This window comes from Dromiciops gliroides, chromosome 6, assembly GCF_019393635.1.
Source record: "Dromiciops gliroides isolate mDroGli1 chromosome 6, mDroGli1.pri, whole genome shotgun sequence".
Taxonomy (NCBI): Eukaryota; Metazoa; Chordata; class Mammalia; order Microbiotheria; family Microbiotheriidae; genus Dromiciops; species Dromiciops gliroides.
In genome coordinates, this window is record NC_057866.1 from 262,827,823 (window position 1) to 262,851,802 (window position 23,980).

Sequence of the window (23,980 nt, forward strand, 5' to 3'; positions counted from 1 at the left end):
CCATAACATGAAGAAGCAAACAGGAACCTCGCCTTTCACTTGTACTGTGAGTCATGTGCACTGCAGAGGTTTAGATACAAGAGAACCAACTCTCTAGCAATCCCAATTTCTTTGATCATGGGTTACCAAAGAAGCAGGCTCCAGTTGGCAAAATAAGGCACTGGCTACTGAGCTGTAGCTGACAGAATTCGAGCAACTGAAATTTATTTTGTGCTTAAATTCCAGGGGTATTCATTTGAATGGAACTATCACAGAAATCATAGAGGGGAAAGTAGGATTGACCGGAGAAATTATTCTCAATTGTCTATGGAATGAAGTATGAGTTCTTCTGGTATTCTTTGTTAAGTATAATAAACTCAATGTAGGTTCTATGCCCTGTTACTTTGGTATTGGCAAAGGTACCAATGACACCTAGATGAGAGCTGAAAATAAGCCAAATTTAGATATTTCCTTTCAATCAGGGCTCAAACCATATATTGTTGGTGGTGGTGGTGGTGGTGGTTTTGGTGGGACAATGAGGGTTAAGTGACTTGCCCAGGGTCACACAGCTAGTACATGTTAAGTGTCTGAAGCCAGATTTGAACTCAGGTCCTCCTGAATCCAGGGCCAGTGCTTTATCTACTGTGCCACCTAGCTGCCCCCCAAACCATATATTTTAGACAGAAGTCATTATCTTTGTCTGCAAGAGGCAGTAAGGTCATCAGAATGCTGGACATAGAGTCTGGAAGACTTGAGTTCAAATACAGCCTCAAACATCTACTAAATTGGTAAGTGACCTTGGGTAAATTATTTAACCTCTATTTGCCTCAGTTTCTCCAAATATAAAAGGAAAATAATAATAGCAACTAATTCCCAGGGTTGTTTTAAGGAATTTTGCTTAGCACAGTTCCCAGCATATAGTTGGCATCCTATAAATGCTAGCTATTATTATATAGAGTATTAATTTTTATAAGTCTCCACACTATGAACTTAGGTCCATATGAATTATTTTCTTTTTTTTGCAGGCAATGAAGGTTAAGTGACTTGCCCAGGGTCACACAGCTAGTAAGTGTCAAGTGTCTGAGGTCACATTTGAACTCAGGTCCTCCTGAATCCAAGGCCAGTACTTTATCCACTGCACCACCTAGCTGTCCCCAGGTCCATATGAATTCAAAGCTGCTACGAGCCACATATTCCATGTGTAAAGACTGACATTCAGAATTCACTTTTTCAGGAAATCTCATACCCATCTGGAAGGACTTCATTGACAACTGCAACAACTATTGATTGTAGCTTTGGGCAGGTCGCAGCCCCTTTCTGGAACTCAGTTGCCCAATTTGTAAAAGAAGGGACTGAGATGAAGTATTTTCTAAGGTCCCTTTAATCTCTGCCATGCTGGGATGCCCTCTGCTCTATCTCGTTTTACAGAGGGTCTCTGCCACACAATGAGCAGCATATTCTCTATTTTCTTGTTCCCGGGTTGTCTATACTGCGCAGTTTAGTATTATAGTCCACAATGTCAGGTGTTTCTAATTATTTAACGGGTCTTGTCCCTCCTACTAGAATTGAAGCTTGTTATGGGCACTGTCTTAAATTTCTTTTGTACTTACCATAGGGTATGTAATAAGAAAAATCCTATATAATACATAACAGTATATAATAATTCTAGGTGGCTGGAATAGATAGTGTTCTGGACTTGGAGTTAGGAGAAAATGAGTTCAAATCCAGCCTCAGATCCTTATGATCCCTAACAAGTCACTTAACCTATGTTTACCTTGGTTTTCTTAACTATAAATAAAGATAATAGTACCTACCACACAGGACTGTTGTGAGGACCAAATGAGATGTCTAGAAAGCACTTAGCCTGGTGCTTTGTGCATAGTAGACATTTAAACAATGTTTGTCCCCTTCCCCTTTCCTTTTGATTAAAAGCAAATTAGATAGAGCACTGGACCTTCAGTCACAAAGACCTGTGGTCAGATCTAGCCTTACTAGTTGATACTGGGCAAGTCACTTACCCTCTGTCTGCTTCAGTTTCCTCATCTGCAAAAAGGAAGGTGAAGGAGCTGCTAGGTGGCGCTATAGTGGATAAAGCACCGGCCCTGGATTCAGGAGTTCCTGAGTTCAAATCCAGCCTCAGACACTTGACACTTACTAGCTGTGTGATACTGGGCAAGTCACTTAACCCCAATTGCCTCACTAAAAAACAAACAAATAAATAAATAAATATGGGGGACAGCTAGGTGGCGCAGTGGATAGAGCACCAGCCCTGGACTCAGGAGTTCCTGAGTTCAAATCCAGCCTCAGACACTTGACACTTACTAGCTGTGTGATCCTGGGCAAGTCACTTAACCCTCATTGCCCTGCCCAAAAAAAAAAAAAGGAAGGTGATAAGAGCACCTACCTCTACGGTTGTGGTGAGGATCAAATGAAATAGCACATATAGATCACTCTGCAAACCTTAAAGCATTATATAAATGCCCACTATTATTATCCTTAGTCCCCAAGGCCAAGAGAAATTCTTGGAAACAATTGATTTTCCATTCCCTTCTACCACCTTAATGTACTAAATGAAAAATTACCAAAGATTTACTTTAATTGATTTACTTAGGGAAATGCACATGAAAAATCAACCTCTGGGTGTGTGGAGTTTGATCATTTCCCAGATTTTCACTGGGCTCCCTAAAGTCAAAATTTTCCAGAATTTGGGGGAAAGGGTTACCTCAAGGAGAACACACCCTGAACAACCAGCTTGGCAGAAGATACAAACTAGGAAGTGGAGAGTGGAAGGGAGAGGTACAAGGGGAAAAGGAAGGAAGTCGTGACAGAATGAGGAAGACAAGGGGTTTTTTTTTTCCTTTTTTTGTTTTATTTATACATTTTGACTTTTTCATACCACTGACATTTCCCAGTACCCACTAAACCCTCCCTTGTCACAAAGAAAAACAGTACAACAAAGCCAATTGGCACAGGAACAATATCTGATGCTATATGCAACATTTGGCACCTATAGATTCCCCCCACCCCACCCCATAAAGGAGGTAAGTTTCATCATCTATCCACTGAAACCAATGTAAGTCATTGTTTTTTCATCTAAGTTCAGCTGCATTTGGGGGTTGTTTCCCTTTACTTTCTTGTAGTCCTTTTAGATCCTCTTCTCCCCTGGTTCTGTTGTCTTCACTCTACATAATCAGGTCTTCCTGGGGTTTCTCTTAATTCTTCAGATTTGTCATCAGCAATACACCATTATATTCATATGCCACATCTTGTTCAGCTATTCTGTGGATGGGGCCTTACTTTCCAGTTGTTTTCCTAACCACAAAATGTTCTGCTAGAAGTATTTTGGAACATGGGGGAATTTACTGTTTTCTTCCTTTTATCACAATACAACTGTCTGTCCAAAAGAATCAAGGATCTCCCCTCATTGCCAAAGCCAAAGGTCCTTTCTCAATCCTCATCTTTTCTGACCTATCTGATGCATGGGATGTTGTTGGTCACCTTTTTTTCCTGAACATTCTCTCTTCTCAATATTTTCATTTTCTCCAATGCCAGATATGATTTCTCCTTTTCAGCTGATCAATCATTCAATAAGCATTTATTAAGCACTTACTGTGTACCAGGCACCATGCTATACATTGGAGTTACCAAAAAATGGGGAAAAACAGACCGTAATCTCAAGGAGCTCTCAGTCTAATCAAGAGACAACATGCAAACAACTACGTACAAACAGATATATACAAGGTTAATTGGAAATAATCAACAGAGGGAAGGTACAAAGATTTAAAACTATGAGGAAAGGCTTCTGGCTGAAGCAAGGTACTTCAGCTGAGACATTGAACGAAGTTATAGAATGCTGGAGTTAGAGACAAGAAGAGAACATTCCAGGCATGGGGTACAGCTAGGAGAAATACTCAGAAGATAAAGTGTTTTGTACAAGAAACAGCAAGAAGGCAGTGTCATTGGATCACAGAGTATCTGGAAAGAAGTCAAGTGTAAGAATACCGGAAAGGTAGGATGGGACCAGGTGGTGAAGGCTTTCCAATGCCAAAGTGAGGATTTTATATTTTATCCTGGAGGTAATAGGTAACCACTGGCATTTATTGAGGTAATATGGTCATACCTGCAGTTTAGGAAGATCACTTTGATAGCTGAGTGACAGACGAACTGGAGTGGGCAGAGAGACCAACCAGAAGCCTATTACAATAGTCCAGGCATAAGATGATGTAGCACCAGGGTGATGGCAAAAGATAGAAAAATAGTATATACAAGGGATGTTGGGAGGTAGAACCAACAGAACTTTGTAACAAATTGGATGTGGTGAGAGAAGAGACAGGAACGAATTAAGCATGACCCCTAAGTTTTAAACCTCGTGACTGGGAGGATGGTGGTGCCCTCCCTAGTAGTATGGAAGTTGGGAAGAAGGGAGGGCTTTGGGGGAAAACAGGTTCAGTTTTGAAAATGATAAATTTAAGATGACTAGGGGCAGCTAGATGGCTCAGTGGATAAAGCAGCGGCCCTGGATTCAGGAGGACCTGAGTTCAAATCCAGCCTCAGACACTTGACACTTACTAGCTGTGTGACCCTGGGCAAGTCACTTAACCCTCATTGCCCTGCAAAAAAAATTTTTTTTTTAATTTAAGATGACTACAAGATATCTCATTTGAGGTATCCAATAGGCAATTAGAGATGTGAGATTGGAGGCCAGGAGAGAGATTAGAGGTGGATGTGTAAGATTTAAGAATTATCAGCATAGAGATGATAATGAAGTCCGCGGAAAGTAATAATATCATCAAGCAAAATTATAGAGACAGAGAAGAGGACCCAGAGCAGAACCTTCGGGGAGGGGAGCCCAGGGCTAATGGGTACAAACTGGATGAAAATCCAGCAAAGGAGACTGAGAAAGAACAGTCAATGAAGTAGGAGGAGAACCAGGAGAGAGCAGAGTCACAAAAAAACCTAGATAGGAAGGGCAGCTAGGTGGCGCAGTGGATAGAGCACCGGCCCTGGATTCAGGAGGACCTGAGTTCAAATCCAGCCTCAGACACTTGACACTTACTATCTGTGTGACCCTAGGCAAGTCACTTAACCCCAACTGCCTCACCAAAAAGAAAAAACAAACAAAAAAAAAAAAACCCTAGATAGGAAAGAGTATCAAGGAGAAAAGGGTGCTTGACAGTGTCAAAATTTGCAGCAAGGTCTTGGTTACCTCCTGGTTATTAACCACATCATGTCCCCTAACTGTGAGCCTATCCCAAGGTTGTGTCCTGGGGTCTATTTCCATCTCTCTCCACATTGTGTTTCAAGAATCTCATCTAAGGGAATTGTGGGCAGATAGCAGCATCTTAGGACCTACAGGAGTTCAGCTACATCTCTTTTACTATTAATGATTTGCTGCATTTTTTCATATAGCTATTGATGGTTTACAATTGAGGGAAAGTTTCCAAGCATCTCACACCCCTGAAAATTTTCCAGAAAACCTATATTTCGGAAGTCAGGGTAGAAGCTAAGATATGTCACCTTGGAAATTTTAGCTACATCAAGATCTAAAATATCCATTTCAATAATCTGGCATGGTGGTTTCTGGGTAAACAGTAAGACTCATTCTACCCCCCACAAGGGAGTTAACATCAATAAATTATTCAATATTCAGAAAATGCATTGAAAGTAAGTGGTAGGAATTATTGTCCATTATCAGTAAAAATGAATTAGGAATGAACTCACAGTTTAATGTTGAAAGTTATACCATTAAGAGTACAAAACAAATTGTTTTTCCTTTTGGGGTGTAGGGTGGCTCTATCTTGTAGCATTGCTCCTTGAGAGATCTTCTTTTCCTACTTATTGTTACTGGGAAGAAGATTCCAGTCCTTAGTTTTCAATCTGAGGTATAATTTCCTCTGTAATTTATACCTCACTACTTCTCCAATACCTTTCTCTTTCATACACACAGAGCAATAATCAACTTTTAAGAAATAAACTATGATGGTACTTATTTTGGTAATTCTTAAGTAATTAAAATACACTTTAGTGAGTCTCTATTGTATTAACTCTCATTAAAACCTTATTAGACAATCACATGTACTCATGTATTATTCAACTTATATGGAATCACAGAATATCTGAACTAAAAAGAGCCATTTGGTACAAGTTCTTTGTTTTACAGGTGAGGAGCTTGAGGTAAAGTGATTATCTTGTCCATAATTCAGTAAAATTAGTTAATGAAGACAGTTGGACCCAGAACCCAGATCTCTGAAATCCCTATCATGTTCTCTCCATTGAATCATGTTACCTTCCACAGATGTGTGCCTTCTTTAAATTGATAAGCTTAGTGAAAATAAGGAATCTGTTAGAAATAAGTTAAACTTGACTGATAGAGTAAATGAAATTATCTAGCCACCCAACTCCGATAAGAAAATTGGTCTAGATACCTTGAGTTTTCTTATGAAATATCTGAGATCTAAGTAAGTTAATCATTTGAACCTCCTACATAAATTCAGATACATTTTCCATCAAAACAGTCATCTAAAGTTGAGGTGTCAGGTCAACAAGCATTTACTAAATACCTCCTGTGTGCTGTATTTTCTATTTCAGTCTCTATCTCCAATCAGGTTAAGAGTCAGATATTTCAAAGGTCTCTGATTTCCTCAATGTGGGCATTCACTGACACCACTCACAATCCATTTATCACTTGTGTATTGTCTTTGAGATGCTCTCACCAAAAAAATAATTGCCAATAATTTGGCCAATTTGGAGAACAAGTCTCTAGATACTCACTAGGTTGGTTCTCCAACATATGACATATGGGTCCAATACTAGACCCCCTACTCAAAGCTTCTTTCCCTCTTTGATAGAACCTACAAAAAGGTTGGCCTTCAATATAAACCCCTTAAGAACCTGACTCACCTCCACACCACAATGAGGTCTCAGGAGATGGTTTATTAGATGAGCTACTCACAAATAAAAAAATTCAGTCTGGCAAGTAGCTGCTGAATAAAAAAAGAGCTAGACTAAAGACCCAGTTACATGGCATTAAAACTGCAGTAAATCCTGGGTCAAGTATACATCTACAGATACCATTCATTACTGCACAATGATAGTTTCATTGCCTGTGTCTATATATACGTAACAAATTTTCTACAAAAGAACTTGTGGTTTTATTTTTCATCTTATACAATATGGAAGAATTCACAGTACATTCTATATTTCTAAGAAATACAAACAGCATTAACATGATCTTGAATGTTGAAATTCTTTCCCAATTAGTTTTCAGCTTAAATGCACTGCTTTAAAATTGTTTATGTGGTTTGATCTACATAAATGGACAATTTTAAAAGTCATCTTTGCTTTTAAACTAGGTGTCATTGTACACCTTTGGTCATCACAATGTTCCTTCTCACCCCATCTCTAATAGAATACTTCTCAAATAAATTTTCACAATTTTCAACATTCATATTTCTGAAAAATCCTTTAGTTCACTTAAATCTTTAATCACATGTCCAACCTTGGCTTCATTTCTCCTCCCCACCCCCCCCCAAAAAAATAATAACTTGCATCTCACAAGTGCAGAATTACAAAGGGTTAAAACCTTATGAGTAGGGAAAACACTCCAAATCCCAAAGGAGGAAAAAAATGCTAATTGAACTGAAACTCACATGAGAGGTCCTTGCCTCATATGACAAAATTATGAAACTGAAGCAATAACCAAATTCATTATTGACTCAAGCTTAGTGAAATAAAATTCTTTCTCTGTTTCCTATCTCAACCACTATCATGCCTGGGATTATGAAATCACATGGGAAAATAACATCAACAATTTACTCAAAAAAATCCTCATTTTAAAAAGAGGAGGAAGATTCATTAGCTATTTAAATTCCCTCGTTTTAAATACAACAGATCCAAAGATGAAGAGAAAAAGAGTGACTTAAAGGGAAAATGGAAAATTACTCTGAAGAAACTCCCTAATATAAGGCTTCCTTTTTCTCCTTCACTCTCCTGGTTTTATCAAGATGGGTCACCAACTGGTAGGTAGATAGGGAGAGAGAGAGAGAGAGAGAGAGACAGACAGAGAGACAGAGACAGAGAGACAGACAGACAGACAGAGAGACAGAGACAGAGAGACAGAGAGAGACAGAGAGACAGGGAGATGGAGATGGAGAGAGACAGAGCCAGAGACGGAGACAGAGACGGAGACGGAGACGGAGACAGAGACGGAGATGGAGATGGAAAAGTATCTGTAAGTCCTTCATCTTTTGATGCCAAAGGCACTGGAATGTGGAACCAGAAGACTTGACTCGGGGCCTGGCTCTGCTAACAGAATCCCAGAATGTTCTTCTTACCAGCCATGTAACCTTGGACACTTTGCTCAGCTTCTTTAGGTCTCAGTTTCCACATCTATACAATGAGCCAGTTGGACCAAGTTGTTACAGTCTAGAGGTCTCAGGCACGGGGAGCAAGATGTCGATAATGGTCCCATAAGAGCCGTCCTTGGCTTTGGCACACCCGGGTGAAGCTAAGGTCTTGTCATTTTTTTATATTCCTTTGTGTGTTTGTGTATGTGAACACGCACATGCACTCACGCATCCATAGGCGTAAGGTATGTGTGTCTGTGTTCTATCCCCTTAGTACAGGAGTTCTTAACCTTTTTCATATCATGGACACTCTGGCAGTGTGGTGAAGTCTATAGTGTCCTCAGAATAATATTTTAAATACATAAAATAAGACGGACAGGATTTCAAAGGAAATTACAAAGGATTATGTGGAAATTGTTATATTTTATATATGTTGTCTTCTATGTGTAAATATAACACATTTACAAACAGAACATTTATCTATTTAACTGTTTAATAAGTGTGTATGTGTGTATAGACATGCATAGACATGCACATACATACATATATGCATATATGAACAAATTCATAAACCTGAATGTAAGCTCTTTGAGGGCAGGTCGTTATATCCCTAGACTCTAATAAAGTAGCTAGAATGCAGTTGATGCATAACAAATTCTGGGTGATCGTTTTATCCTACTTGGAAATCTTTCATCGTCTGCTCACTTGAGCTGTTCAGTCACACAGGCAAAGGACCCAAGTGTTATTGGGATATGCTAGCCAGGACAATGAGGTCCCTCTTTGGATAAATATGGTGCATGGAAATGTTTAACAGTTTCCAGATTTGAAAACCCAACTGATCAACAAGCCTCCACAAGTCCCTACTGTGCAAAGACAAAAGGGAAATGGTCCCTGCCCTTGAGGGATTTCCCAAGTAGCTGGAAGAGATGCTCATGTCCTCAGATAAGGATTTACAAAATAGAAAATAGATGTAAGATTATTTTGAGGGGAAGATGCTGGCAGCTGGAGGATCAGGAGAGGTTTTATTTAGAAGCTGATGTTTGAACTGAGTCTTGAAGAAAACTCAGGATTCTAAGAGGGGATATGAAGAGGGAGGGAGTGCATTCCCATCATGGGGGATGGGCACTGTAAAGGCACGGAGTTTGGAGATGGAATTCTACATATGAAGAACAGTAAAAAGGCCAGTTTGGCTGGTTTGTAGCATTCATGAAAGGATGTAATATGTAATAAAGCTGGAAGGGTAGACTGAGGCAAGGTTGGGAAGACTTACACCCCCAACAAAAGAGTTTATAATTTATCCTGGGTCATAGGAAGCCAGACCTGTGCTTTAGGAAAATAATTTTGTTAGTTGAGTGGAGGATGGTTTGGCCAAGGGAGAGGCTTGAAGCAGAGAGACCAATTAGAAGGTTATTGCAATAGTCCCTATCTACTGACTCCAGGAAGTAATGAGACCAGAATGGTGACTGTAGGTGTAGAGGGGGGGAGCTATTCAAAAGATGTTGGGGAACTAGAAATGCCAATATATGGCAATCACTGGGATACATGGGATGAGAAATTGAGGATCACATTATGGTTGTGAATCTGGATGACCAGAGAGATAGTGGTGCCCTCAACAGAAATAGGGAAATTCAGAAGAGAGGTGAGTTTGTGGGAAGAGATAATGAATTATGTTTAAATATGTTGATTGAGATGCCCTTGGGACATCCATTCTTAAAGGTCCAATAGACAGTTGGGGATGTGGGGACTGGATTTCAGAAGAGAGACTGGGAATATTAACCATAACTTCCACAAAGATCTTCCTTCTGTACTGTAAGACCCAGGGAAGTATCCTAAGGTCTTGAAACCTGTGACAGTAGAATACTGTCTCTACCAGGTTCCATGAAGCCAGAAAGTATTCAATCCAGAGAAGGGGACCAAGAGACCTCCCTTAGAAAGAGAATCTCAGTGTGAGAGCCTATGGCTGAAAGTGAACTCCTTTCTATGGTATCATCGATGAGTAGTCATCCAGCTTCTCCATGAAGATCCCCACCAATGGAGAACTTAAAACCTTCTGAGACGGAGACACCTCATCCTCCTTTGGGACAATTCTTATTGTTATTGTTTTCAAGTTCTTCCTTGAATGAAGACAAAATCGGCCTCAATAAAACATCCACCAATTGCTTCTACCAACTTTCAACATCTGGGGCTAAGCGAAATGAGAATAATTCAGGCGCCTTTGGCATTCTGGTGAATCTTATTGACCTCTCCTCAGAATCATGTTTTATCACATAAATTAAGCACATGAATACAAAGGAAACTAATAATATTAAAACACCTATCAAAATATTTTACATTAAAAAATAACAATTTTACAAACCCCAGACAAAGAGCTTCTAGTGTAATATCTTCTGACAGCCTTTAAACTAACTCTACCATCCTCCACATACCTTCTCAAGTCTTCTCTTTATCAGGCTAAAGATCACCATTTTTCTTTTCTTTTTTTATATTTTTATATTTTTTTCAAGGGTACCAATGGACCATTAGGGCTGTGCATAAGTTAATTCTTGCTCTTCCAAATACCCAGTCCATTCTTTTGGTGGAGCCTTAGACCTTTGATGACATCCTTCCCAACTTTCCTCCTTTATAATTCACTGTAACATGTGGCAATCTCTTCATCCCCACAAAAGCTACCTATTACTTTTTTTTTTAGTGAGGCAATTGGGGTTAAGTGACTTGCCAAAGGTCACACAGCTAGTGTCAAATGTCTGAGGCCGGATTTGAACTCAGGTCCTTCTGAATCCAGAGCTGGTCCTGTCTTTCTTATAGGGAACACGACATGGAAATAATTAGGTCCATGCAAAACACACACAGAGTAAGTGGGAAGTAACATGGTTCACCAAGGACCAGCTTAGCTATGAGCAGAAACTAATCACCAAAAGGTTGGCTCCCAAGGCATGATTTTTTTTTTTGGTCATGAGTAATCCATAAGAGATTAGGAAGTTTCCACATCTGCCTCAGGGAAAGGGAGCACACACATTTTGAGCAATGTGTCTTTCAACATATCCAACAATATCTTCAAAATATGTGAACTTGGGACAGCTAGATGGTGCAGTGGATAGAGCACCGGCCCTGGAGTCAGGAGTACCTGAGTTCAAATCCAGCCTCAGACACTTAACACTCACTAGCTGTGTGACCCTGGGCAAGTCACTTAACCCCAATTGCCTCACTGAAAAAAAAAAAGTAATAGGTAGCTTTTGTGGGGATGAAGAGATTGCCACATGTTACAAACAGTGAATTATGAAGGAGGAAAGTTGGGAAGGATGTCATCAAAGGTCTAAGGCTCCACCAAAAGAATGGACTGGGTATTTGGAAGAGCAAGAGTTAACTTATGCACAGCCCTAATGGTCCATTGGTACCCTTGAAATGGCACTCAAAGAAGACCTCCAGAATCTTGACAGACCCTTTAGCAGACAGACTTATGGAAATGCATGGATCACAGTTGTATGAGATGAGCCAATGTAGCTGGATGGAGATCTGCTTGCTTGGCAACAGTATACCTAGATAAGATCACAGATGCATTGGAGTGTGGCTCCTTAAACAGTTATTTCTTCAGTAAATTCCTTCTGAGGCAGCTAAGTGGCACAGTGGATAGAATGTCAGGGCTGGAATCAAGAAGATGCACTTCAAAAGTTCAAATCTGGCCTCAGAGACTAACTGGCTGTGTGACCTTAGGAAAGTCACTTCACCTTATTTGCCTCAGTTTCCTCATCTGTAAAATGAGCTGGAGAAAGAAATGGCAAACCACTCCAGTATCTTTGTCAAGAAAACCCCAAAAAGGGTCAGAAATAGTCAGACAGGACTGAAAATGACTGAACAACAACAGCATATTCCTTTTAGTCCCACAATTACAAGTATAAAACTGGGACACTGAAAAGACACAATAGGGAAAAAATATGTTAATTGGCCGTTCAATTTAGAAAACAAGTATCTATAAGGATGAAGAACTCTCAGGTGAGAAAACTCCCTCTACCAAAACATGTGGATACCTTCTTTACAAATTGTAATCTCTACAAGTTGCCCAGAGCTTGATAACTCACCTAGGGTCATACAAGCAGTCTGAGTCAGAGGTAAGATTGGAACCCAGGTCTTCCTGGTTCTGAGACCAGCTCCCTATTTGCTACACATCATAACCTTGTACACATAGTAGATTTTACAGTGTATCTTCTACTATTATACATTAAATATTAATGTACTCAAATATTATACTTAACACATTGTTGTTGTTGAGTCGTTTCAGTTGTGTCTGACTCTTTATGACCCCATTTGAGGTTTTCTTGGCAAAGATACTGGAGTGGCTTGCCATTTCCTTCTCCAGCTCATTCTTTAAAAATTTTTCATCTAAAAGCTTTATTTAAAATATTGAACCTGAAAAATATTCAAGCTACCAGCCCTTTGCACAGCACCTGAAGAGTCAGCAACAACACTCTCTGTTCTTCCTAATGCCAAGTCAAGGTGGAATGGAAAAGCCTTCTCCCCCAGTCAATGCCAAGGTTCTATTGACCCATTGAAGACTGTGGGGAGGCTTCCTAGACCAGAATTCAGCTTTCAGGGAAGATCTCGAGGCAGAGCAGAGTCCTGGAATGTGAGACATCGTATGCTTGGAGGAAATGGAAAGTCCATGATACCTAAAGAAGGTAAGGATTCTTGGATTCCATGATCTCCTGGACATAATCAATAATATTGCTATGGATCTGGGAGCAGGGTAGGATTGGTAGAAAATGTCTTTTTGATTAGGAAGTGGGCTGCCTCACTCCCATTTATCATATCCTGGTACAGGGGGAGCCAAAGAGTGTTAAGTTACTTGCCCAGGATCACATAGCTTGTAACTGTCTGAGGCTAGATTTGAACTGAGGTCCTCCTGACTCCACTTAGCTGCCTTACCCCTCAGGTTGGTCTGAATAAATATTTTATAAACTGGAAAGTGCTCTAGAGGCTTTAGTCATGAACAGCTTAAAACCCACACTAAGACTTTTGGGACACTAAATGAGGTGTTGTTACAATAGAGATCTTCCCTACATTCTAATATAGTAGGGGGGAGGGGGACCGTTATGTAAAGGCTTTGAAATTCCTTGGCCCAGGGGGCAGCTAGGTGGCACAGTGGATAGAGCACTGACCCTGGAATCAGGAGGACCTGAGTTCAAATCCAGCCTCAGACACTTGACACTAGCTGTGTGACCCTGGGCAAGTCACTTAACCCCAATTGCCTCAAAAAACAAAACAAAAAAAAAAGAAGAATCAGAAATTCCTTGGCCCATAGCAGAAACAGAGTGCATTCTTAAATCTACAGCAAAGCTCATAAAGGTTGAAATTCTTACCCTCCTCAGGGACTCCCTTCCCTGAAGTTGTTCTTGATCCTCCAAGCAAGAAATGATCTCTCCCTCCTTAAACCACTCTTATACTTATTGTATTTGAAATTAGGTTTCAGTTAGTAGCAACTATCTGGCACCATAGATAGAGAGTGTTAAGCTTGGGATCAGGACTTTTTGTTATTTTTTTATTGCTGTTCAGTCATGTCTGACTCTTTGTGACCCCTTTTGGGGTTTTCTTGGCAGAGATACTGGAGTAGTTGGCCATTTCCTTCTCCAGCTCATTTTAGAGATGAGGAAACTGAGGCAAGCAGGGTTAAGTGACTTGCCCAGGGTCACATAGCTAGTCAGTGTCTGAGGCCAGATAAGGACTAGTGGAATTCAAATACTGACTGGTTGTGTGGAAGTTTCTTCCTTTGTGAAGTTGAGAGAAGAAAAACCCCTGCCTTCTAAGGTCATTGTGAGTAAGAAATGAGACAGCATGTGGCAAGCCCTTTGCCAAGCCCAAAGTGCTATATGAATAATAGCTATTATTAGCATTGGGAATTTCCAGTCTCCCCTATTAGATGTGAAGCTACTTGATGACAGGGACTAAGTCGGGTTTTTCATCTATAGCGGCCCCAGTGCCTAGCATGGTGCTTGAGCAATACATACTAGCTGTGTGACCCTGAGCAAGTCACTTAACCCTGTTGGCCTCAGTTTCCTCATCTATAAAATGAGCTAGAAAGGAAATGGCAACCCCCTCCAGTATCTTTGCCAAGAAAACCCCAGGGGCAACTAGATGGCGCAGTGGATAAAGCACTGGCCTTTGATTCAGGAGTACCTGAGTTCAAATCCAGCCTCAGACACTTGACACTTACTAGCTGTGTGACCCTGGGCAAGTCACTTAACCCTCATTGCCCAGCAAAAAAAAAAAAGAAAGAAAGAAAAGAAAACCCCAGATAGAGTTATAAAGAGTCAGACATGACTGAAACAAATCTATAATATAGAAAAGTTATATTATATCAATGTCTATTAGGAATTCCAGTCTAGATGAGGTTAAACAAAACTATTCAACCACTAGGTTTTATATATGTCCAAGTTTTCAAAATCTCTACTCACAGTTCAGGTGACTCAATTCTCTAGATATTTGTCAGACACCAGTATTTGCCTAACTGTAGGGCACTATGGGATAGAGGAAAGAAATATATCACCCAATTCTTGCCCTGAAGGCATTTCTAATCTTGTTACAGAGGTAAGGCCAGCAAAGATAGGAGATTTCAAAAATAAGATAAGAGATAATACTGAAATAATTGTTATTGGTTAAGGGTATTATTATAAGTAATAATAGCTAGCATTTATATAGTGCTTAATGTTTACAAAGTGTTTTACAAATATCATCTCATTTGATTCTCCCAACAACCTTGGGAGGCAGATACTATTATAATTCTCATTTTAGGGATCGGGAAACCAAGGGAGTCAGAGGTTAAATGACTTTCCCAGGGTCACTTAAGTAGGAAGTGTATGAGGCTGATTTGAACCACAGGACCATCGATTTAGAGCCGAGATCCAAACTTGCCTAGAGTCACATTACTAAAGTGGCTAAGGTAATATTTGAACCCAGGATTTCTTAGCTACAAGTCCACTGGAGTGAAAAAAAGTTCACATTTTAATTTTTGATTTAAATTTTAAATTACCAGGAACTGTGTTCTCTTGTCAAATCTCTTGACAATCTTTTTCATGAATTACAAATTGTTTTGCTAAATGTTTTTCACTGCCTTCCCAAAAAAAAAAAAAACTTCTGTAAATTCTTGCTTGCAGTATCTTTTTTCTGTCCAAAGAAACTCAAATTGTATAAACCAAGCTTGTGAGCTGCCCATTGCTGGTAGGGCTTTTGCTAACTAGGCAGCCAGGCAGCATAGTAGATAGAATGCTGGACTAGAAGTCAAGGGGATCAAGGCTTGAATCCTGTTTCAAACATATACTAGCTTGTGTCTTGAAGAGTTGGACATGACTGAACAACAAAAACAGTAGCAGTAGCTAGTAACAGTAGTGGTGGTGGTGGTGGTGGTGGTAGTAGTAGTAGTATCATCATCACATCATCATCTATTTCACAGGGCTGTGAGGATCCAATAAGAAAAGCGCTTGAAGACAAATTTGAAAATGCATTACTGACATTGACCACGATTACTAGAAACTTGGTCTATTTTTCAAGGTGACTGTAGTCCACTCTTTAGCAATCGTAGCACTCCCAAGGGTGGAGCCCAAGCAGGCATCCATCATGAGGGTTCATCTCACATTCCTCAAGACAGCCGTCTCTGAGAAAGCTGGAGCTTGGAGGAATGAAGGAATTTGTGGATCAGCTCCACGAAGCTCATCACGCTACAGCTGCAGACAGCATGCAACCCATCAGGGGAGGGAGGAGATTTAGCTACCCAGCTGCCCACATTCATGGTTCTTGCAGGTTCTGGAATGTATACTCTGGTCCTCAATCAGCATGAACGTTTGCAGGAAGATTGCATGAGTTTGTGTGACAGAAAAATTCCCTCCACCCGTGGCTTCCTTTCTAGAGAGGAAGCTTATCTGAGGCTTGTCCTTAGACAAACCAGGCACCTGGTCTCCTTTCCAGCTTAGTAGAACTTGTTGATGTTATGGTTTACAAAGGTAGCTCTTAAGAGTCTTGGGTCACCCCATAGCTCAATGAAGCATCCAGATGATTTCATAGCATCAGGGATTTGGAGGTAGAAGGGATGCAGAGGCCCCCAGCCTCTTCCCAAACTGTTTTATTTGCTGAATAAGGAACATGAAAAAGGAAAACTCTGGGTGTCACTGGAAGAGCCACAGAAATGCATTGCATCGATCCTAATAATAATTAGGATAATAACAACTATACTGTAATAACAACTTTTTGTTGTTCAGTCATTTTCAGTTGTGTCTTCATGACCCTGTTTGGGGTTTTCTTAGCAATGATGCTGGAGTGGTCCACCATTTCCTTCTCCAGCTCATTTTACAGATGAGGAAACTGAAGCAATCAAGGTTAAGTGACTTGCACAGGGTCACACAGCTAGGAAGTGTCTTAGGCCAGATTTGAACTGAAGTTGTCCTGACTCCAGGGCCAGCACTCTATCCACTGCACCACCTAACTGCCCAATCTTACCATTACCTTATTACAAAGCACAACCTCAGGAAGAATCAAACTATTGGAGAGATGCAAGTATGTCCAAGCCCCAATTAGTGAAAATAATAAATTCCATAAAGTGGTCACATGGATTAGAATTCACACTATTCTTGTACATCAATTTGTAAAAAACTAAAACATGAATGATACCAAAAAAAAAGAATTACAAAAGAAGTCAACTATATGCAGCCATGGATTGTCTCCAAGTTTCTCCCAATACTTTGATTTGGCTGGGTCCTGAGATATAACCAAGGAGGCTGAAACTGGGGGGGGGGGGGGGGGGGGGGGAGGAGAAATGGGAGGGAAGGGGCAGGGTCATTAACACAAAGGTCTCCAAAGAAGAAATAAACATTGTCAATAACACATGAAAATGTGCAAAATTATCAGTAATTCAGAATTGGACATTGGACCCTGAGGGATTGTTTCACTCAGACTCTTTAAGCCAGGAAAGATACTAAAAGTTGGGGAAACTTGATATTGGAGAAGCTATGGAAAGACTTCCATAACAATTCACTGCTGGTGAGGCTGTATGTTGTTTCAAACATTTTTGAAAACAATTTGGAATTATGTAGGAAAAGTCATTCAATTGTTCACATCTTTTAACCCAGAAAATCCACTAAATCTTTGCCCCAAGTCAATAGACGGGGGGAAAAAGCTTTTTTTGCATGCAGAAATGTTCCCAGCAACATTACTGATAAGGATAAAACAGAAAACCAAGAAACACCCAATGATGAAAAATTGGGTGAAGAAATGATGAAAAGTGAAAGTCAGTCAACAAACATTTATTTAGTGCCCATTATGTGGGAGGACTTATGTCAAGCACTGGGAATACAAGAGAGGCTCTTCAAGTCCCTGCTCTCAAGGAGCTCACAGTCCAATGGGTAAAGACAACAAATGGGTACAAATAAGCTATATATACCGGATAAATCAGAAATTATTTCTAGAAGGAAGGCACTAGAATTTAGAGGGGCTGAGAAAGACTGTAATGGAATATTATTGGACTGCAAAGAATGATAACTTGAAGAATTCAGAGAAACATGGAAAGAGTTATATGAAATGATACAGAGCGAAGGTGAGCCAAGAGACCAATATGCCTAGTGACTCATTGATGCTTCTCCACTCCATCCTCCACACAAGCTGCGAAAGGGATTTTCCTAAAGCACAGGTCTGACCAAGTCACCCCTCCCTGTTTAAAAAAAAATGCCCATGGCTCACTATTACTTTGAGTATCAAATATAAACCCCTCTATCTGCTCTATGAAGCCCTTCCAAATCTGGTCCCAATTTACCTTTGCAGCCTTATTACACATTCCTCCCATCTAGGCACACCCCAGTCCAATCAAACGCACCTTCTTAGTGTTCTCATACATGATATGTCTCTCATCTCTGCACCTTTGAACTGATTGTCCTCCATATCTGAAATGCCCTCCCTCTCCACCTCTGCTCCTTAGAAGCATTTGTTACCTTCGAATCTCACTTTTGGCAGTACTTTCTACAAGGGGCTTTTTTTGATCTCCAACCCATAGAACCTCTCCACCAAAAGATTTCTTCATATTTATTTTTGTATAAACTTATATGTACTTGTAATGTGCCTGTCCCAAATTCTCTCTGTCTCTCTCTCTGTCTCTCTGTCTCTCTCATACACACACACACACACATACACACACATACGGAATGTAAGCTCCCTGAAGCTAGGAACTTGCTTTGCTTTTCCTTTGTATGCCCAAAGCCTAGCACATAGTAAACATTGAATAAATGCTTCCTGATAGATTGAATAGTGGCAAAGATGTAGATTTGGTCAATATTACAAGGCAACCAAAATCTGGGTCCCAGAATCTGTAAGTACCAGACAAAGATAAAGGATGTGTCCTTTCTGTTAACAATCAATAAACTATATTTGGTAAAACATACTTTGTTAAGGATGCAGTATGTGTTCTATCTAAACAAAAAGGATCAATTTTTTAAATTAAAATCAAAACAAAACATCAATGACCCAACATGCAATTGCCATTTTTAGAAATGATGATAGCTAGCACTTAAAGGGTTGAAAAGTGCTATGTTTATTTTATGTCATTTGATCCTCACAATAACCCTAGGAGGTAGGCACAATTCTTCCCATTTTACAGATGAGAAAACTGAGGCTGGGAGTCATTTGAACTCAAGTTTTCCTGCCTCCAAGTCCAGCACTCTTACCCACTGTCACCTAGCAACCTCCATTATGGCATCAGGAAACACAGGAGGCCAGCTCTAAAAAATGAAATGTTCTGTGTGGGTGTATATGCACATATGTAGTGTTGACACAGAGGGATCAGGCAAGAGTGTGGGTCTGGGAAATTATTATTGTTCCCTCACAGAAAAACAAGGCGAAGGCATACATTTCCTACTGATAGCGAACAATGTCATCTTTATGTACAAAAGGCAGAAAGTTTTATTTTTTGGCACAAACATCAGAATTTGTTCACCTTTTTAACGCAAAACTTGTTTTTGAGGTAATTTGACCCAGGTCTCTGCCTCTCAAAATCTTCCTCTTCCTTCAAGGTTCAACTCAGGTGCTGCCTTATCTGCTAAGCCTTACAAGTATCCCCTCTCCCCAAGTTGTTTGCTTTCTCATTTCTTCTAACTTCAGCACACTACATTTTTAAAATGTATTTATTTGTTTGTTATTTGTTTTGCGGGGCAATAAGGGTTAAGTGACTTGCTAGTAAGTGTCAAGTGTCTGAGGTCGGATTTGAAGTCAGGTTCTCCTGAATCCAGGGCCCATACTTTATCCACTGTGCCACCTAGCTGCCCCCAGCACACTACATTTTAGTATCATTATTGTAGTCCCACCCTTGACCTCAGTAGAGTGGATGCTCCCTGCAGGCAGTGTGTATTTCATTTTTGTCTTTCATTCTCAGACATAGAAGAAGCTAAATAAAAAATGTTAATTAAATGATAAGGGAAAACTTGGGCGGGGGGGGGGGGGGGATAAGGAAGGGTAGGGAACTCACTCTACCAAGACATATTAGACCTTGCTTAGCGATTTATAGTCTTGGAAAGCTACCTGGGGCATTGAGACCTTAAATGACCTGACCAGGGTGACACAGTCAGAGTGCCTCCCATGATGGAAATTAAACACAGGTGTTCCTAACTCCAAGGCAACCGACCCTGACTCTCCTGGGAGAAGACTTAGACTTTCTCATTTCCCATAAATTTATACCTGGCAAACTGATCCCTGGAGGAGGAGCGGTGGGAAGCGTACCATGCAGTGATTTACAGTTTGCTTTCTTGAGCAATTTGAATAGCTTTCTAGGCATTTATAGGTGCCCGTTTTGCTAAATAATTATATGACCCTATAAAGGATAAGGCTGGTAAATCACAAGGTGTTAAATCCACTTGGTATAGCATCATTGGTAGTAAACATGAAGGCATGTCTTCTTACTGACTCCTGCTTGGCACTTTGTCCCTCCAAAAAAAAAAATCCAACATAATTTCATACAGCATTAAGCAATTGCTTGTTAAAACTTATTTCAAATGCATCATCCCTAGAGAACCTCTTTCCCATTTCCTTAGCTCTCATTGCTTAACATCCACCAGCTCAAATTCTTGATCTCATTCACATTACTAAATGGCAAACAAACTTTTTTTTTTTTTTACAAAATCTCTAAGAATTGAAACTGAACACAAGCTGCCTATTGCTAGCTTTGGTGTCTCCATGAAGCCTGGAAATTCTTGCAACTGAAAACCTGCTTTGCTCTCAGCCTCCAACACTATAGCAACACTGGACTGCAGCGCCCTCAGAGGGAGCCAGAGAAACCTGATTAGCAACGTGATTTAGCAACCCATGTGTACAGTATTCTCCTTTTCTCAGGAGTGCTGTTTTCCTTTAAGATGCACGATGTAACCAGATTATATCCCCTTGTTATCAGAATAAGGCATCAGTAACTCTTGAAAAAGTGTACTTGTCAGAGCTGAGTGAGCAGCGAGATTACCAGCAAAATGTCCCCTACTGCCCATAAATCTTGCACCCTGGATGCTGACTGTACAATTCAAAGTAAGTCTGGAGATAACATGAACATTTTAATAGTCAAAGGCATTTCAGGTACATAGAACAAATAAAAATATACTCTGATCGCTGTGAGCAAGGTGGCCCACTAAGAGCCAATTGGTACAAACAGACAAGTGATTTAATATCAGCTTATTGTTCTCCAGAAATGGTCCATTTATGGTTTCCTAAAAGCGATCAGATTCTAAATTACTGTATGAATCATTCTGGGAAATGCAGATCACAGATCACTTAGAGCTGGAAGTGACCTCAGCCATCACCCAGCCCAACCTACTCAGAGGCGGAGAGAGATACAGGGATTTGCCCAAGGTCAGACAGGTAAGAAATAGCAAGACCACATTGCAAAGGCTGAGCCTCTCTGACTGCAGATTCAATGTTTTCTTGTACTAGGCTACCTCTAAAAAACAAGGTTTTTTTCTTTTCTTTTTTAAATAAAAAATAATAAATAGGCCTTCGGCTATGAATGTGCTTCTTCTGGAAGAAGACTATTCCTCAACTATCGATGTAAATATTTCTCTATTTACTGCCACAGAGTCTGCTAAACTTTGGGGTAATGGCGGCTGTTCTAGGAACCTAGAAAGAGCTGAATTCAAGTCCCACTTCAGAAACATATACTGGCTGTGTGACCCTGGTTAAGTCATTTAATCTCAATGCCCTCCCTGAGTCTATAAATTACTGAGCAGGAGTCCGTCTCCACTGATAGTTTCTTCACCCACAATTCCCTACACTAGTGAAATTACCTCTTGACAAAAAAAAAGTGCCTTTCTTACATTACTTATTAGCTCTGGATAGAATTCAAGTGTAATAATGCTGGGTGAGGATTTCACAAGACCAAAACCTATTGCTTCTTTTAAAGTCAAAATGAAAGTGAGTTTTTTCTCAGTGATGTAAGACATAGAGTAAACAGGCACCCCAACTTCAAGTCTTATTACCTAATCATTCTCCAATCACCTGTCACTCCTAAAAGAAGTAAAAAATCTAGTGCTTTGACCAGCAATGATTCCTAATGTTCTTTAGGATTTAAGTAACAATTCCAATATCAAGCATTTATTAAATGCTTGCTATGTGCCAAGCACTCCAACCACAAGTCTCAGAAATAAAAAATGAAGAGAGGGCATCCATTAGAATGTGAGGTTCAGGTGAGCAAGGCCTTCGTTTGTATCAACTCCCTATCAGGGGATTAAATGCTCAATCTCAAACCTAGACTAAAGCTGTGACCTTGGATGAGTCACTTCACCCGCTGCTTGCCTCAGTTTCCTGAACTGTAAAATGGAGATAATAACAGCACCTACTTCCCAGGGTTGTTGTGAGGATCAAATAAGATATTTGTAAAGTGCTTAGCACAGTGCCTGGCACATAGTAGGAGTAGGTGCTTAATAAATGCGCGTTTCCTTCTTTGTTAAATTGAATTGAATTGTATCGTCTCGAGTAATGACTGTTTCCTGCAATTATGGGGAACAGGCTGGCTTGCACACAGTGAGCACTTTATAACTGCTAGTTAAATTGAATTGAAATGAACTTGGCGCTTATGTAAATAGCATAGAGAAGGAAAACCACCAGCGATGTTTAAACTACGTGCATATTTCGTGACCCTCAAGGACCATTTCACTCAACAAACTTATCCTGTGCCCTGAGCTAAACCTAAGGCCCTGGGAAAGCACGGAAGCGGGCATTCACAAGTTTGATAAGGACCTGGAGAGAGGCAGACCTGTCGTGCTTTTCACCGCGCTGAGGACACACACACTACTGTGTAGATCACCCTAAAGGAGAATAATGTCTCCCCTCGTGATGGCTACTGCAGCTGCCAGTTGGCCACATTTGTCCCGGTCACTGCCTTCTTTTGATAACTGTTAGTAAGAACTGGCAAAAGTCAAGGAAAATGCACTTAGTGAGGGAAACCCCACACAGACTTTCCTTGCATCACACTCTGCCCCGTACCTGAAGAAAAGCTAACTTTGGGTTGGCCGCGAGAAACCTTCGGTAAACCTCTGTCTTCCGCTACCAAATGCTCGCAAATAGATGTGGACGTTTTACTTCCAGAGAAATTGCCTGACTCACCCCCTGCCTGCATCTCGCCAGGGAGCGAAGTGACTGATCGTTCCCGAAGGCCCTCCCCGAAAACGTACTGGCCGGTGGCGTGCACCCCGAAACAACGGGGGAGGTGCTCCGAGGCAGCCGACCCCAGGCCGGCTCTGGAGCTGCCCCATAGACACGTTCGCTGGGGCTGGGACTGGGACTGGGACTAGGACTGGGGCTGGGAGGCAGGCACCGGGACAGCTGCCTCGGATCATTATCAGGGCATTGAAAGAGACAAGGCGACCGGACCACCCACCTATTGGCTTTGCCCTCCCATCTTCTACCCATTAAAAAAAGAAAAAGAAAAGTATTCCGCACCCGATTTGCCCCAACCAAACTGACTCTCCGCCCTCCCCCTCACCCACCCACCCAAGTCCGGGCGCGGATGGTCCTTGTCATCTCCAAGGAGAAGCCCGGCAGTGCTGCCCCAGCTCTCGGGCTGGAGACGGGACCCCTTTCCGGACTGCTGCCGCCGCCGCCCAGCCCGCGCCCTTCCCGGCTGGCCCGGCTGGCCCCGCTCTCCGGAGCGCCAGCCGGCGGCTCCCTGCACGAGTTGCCCCGCTTGGCCCGGCCCCGGCCCCCGCCCGCGGCCCCAGCGCCCGCCCCGGCGCCGCACCGCACGGAACGCAGCGCTCTCCGCCTCCTCCGGCGGGCTCCCCGGCACTCACCTCCTGGGATCGGGCTTCCGTCGCTCCTCCAGCTTGGCGGCGGAGTCGGGGGCTGCCGGGGCAGCCGCTGCTCGTGGTTCCGGGAGGTCCGAGGGCCAAGAACCGGGAGCCCCCCGGCGTGGGCGCCGCGCCGCACGGCCGGCGGGAGCTGCGGGAAGTTTTCAACCTGCGGGGGCAGCGCTCGGCGCTACTCCCCGAGCCTCCCGCCGGCAGCCACGCAGTGCCGAGCCCAGCGAGCCGAGGGGAGCGAGCGGGCGGGCGGCCCCAACTTCTGGGAGCAGGGGGTGAGGGCCGAGGGTACGGCCCGGGCCGGGGAGCGGACTCCTCCGCGCCTGGCACGGCTGAGAGCCCGGGAGCGGGCGGGCG

At 41.7% G+C, this 23,980-nt stretch overlaps 1 protein-coding gene across 1 annotated transcript in view; it reads right to left on the bottom strand.

The window, feature by feature from the left end:
- SLC4A4 (solute carrier family 4 member 4) overlaps window positions 1–23,738 on the bottom strand; it is a 432,216-nt gene extending 408,478 nt beyond the window's left edge. The window contains exon 1 of the mRNA XM_043971103.1: window positions 23,615–23,738. The gene's annotated coding sequence lies outside the window, so the exon portion shown is untranslated. The remainder of the gene's footprint in view (window positions 1–23,614) is intronic.
- Between the last annotated feature and the right edge of the window lie 242 nt (window positions 23,739–23,980).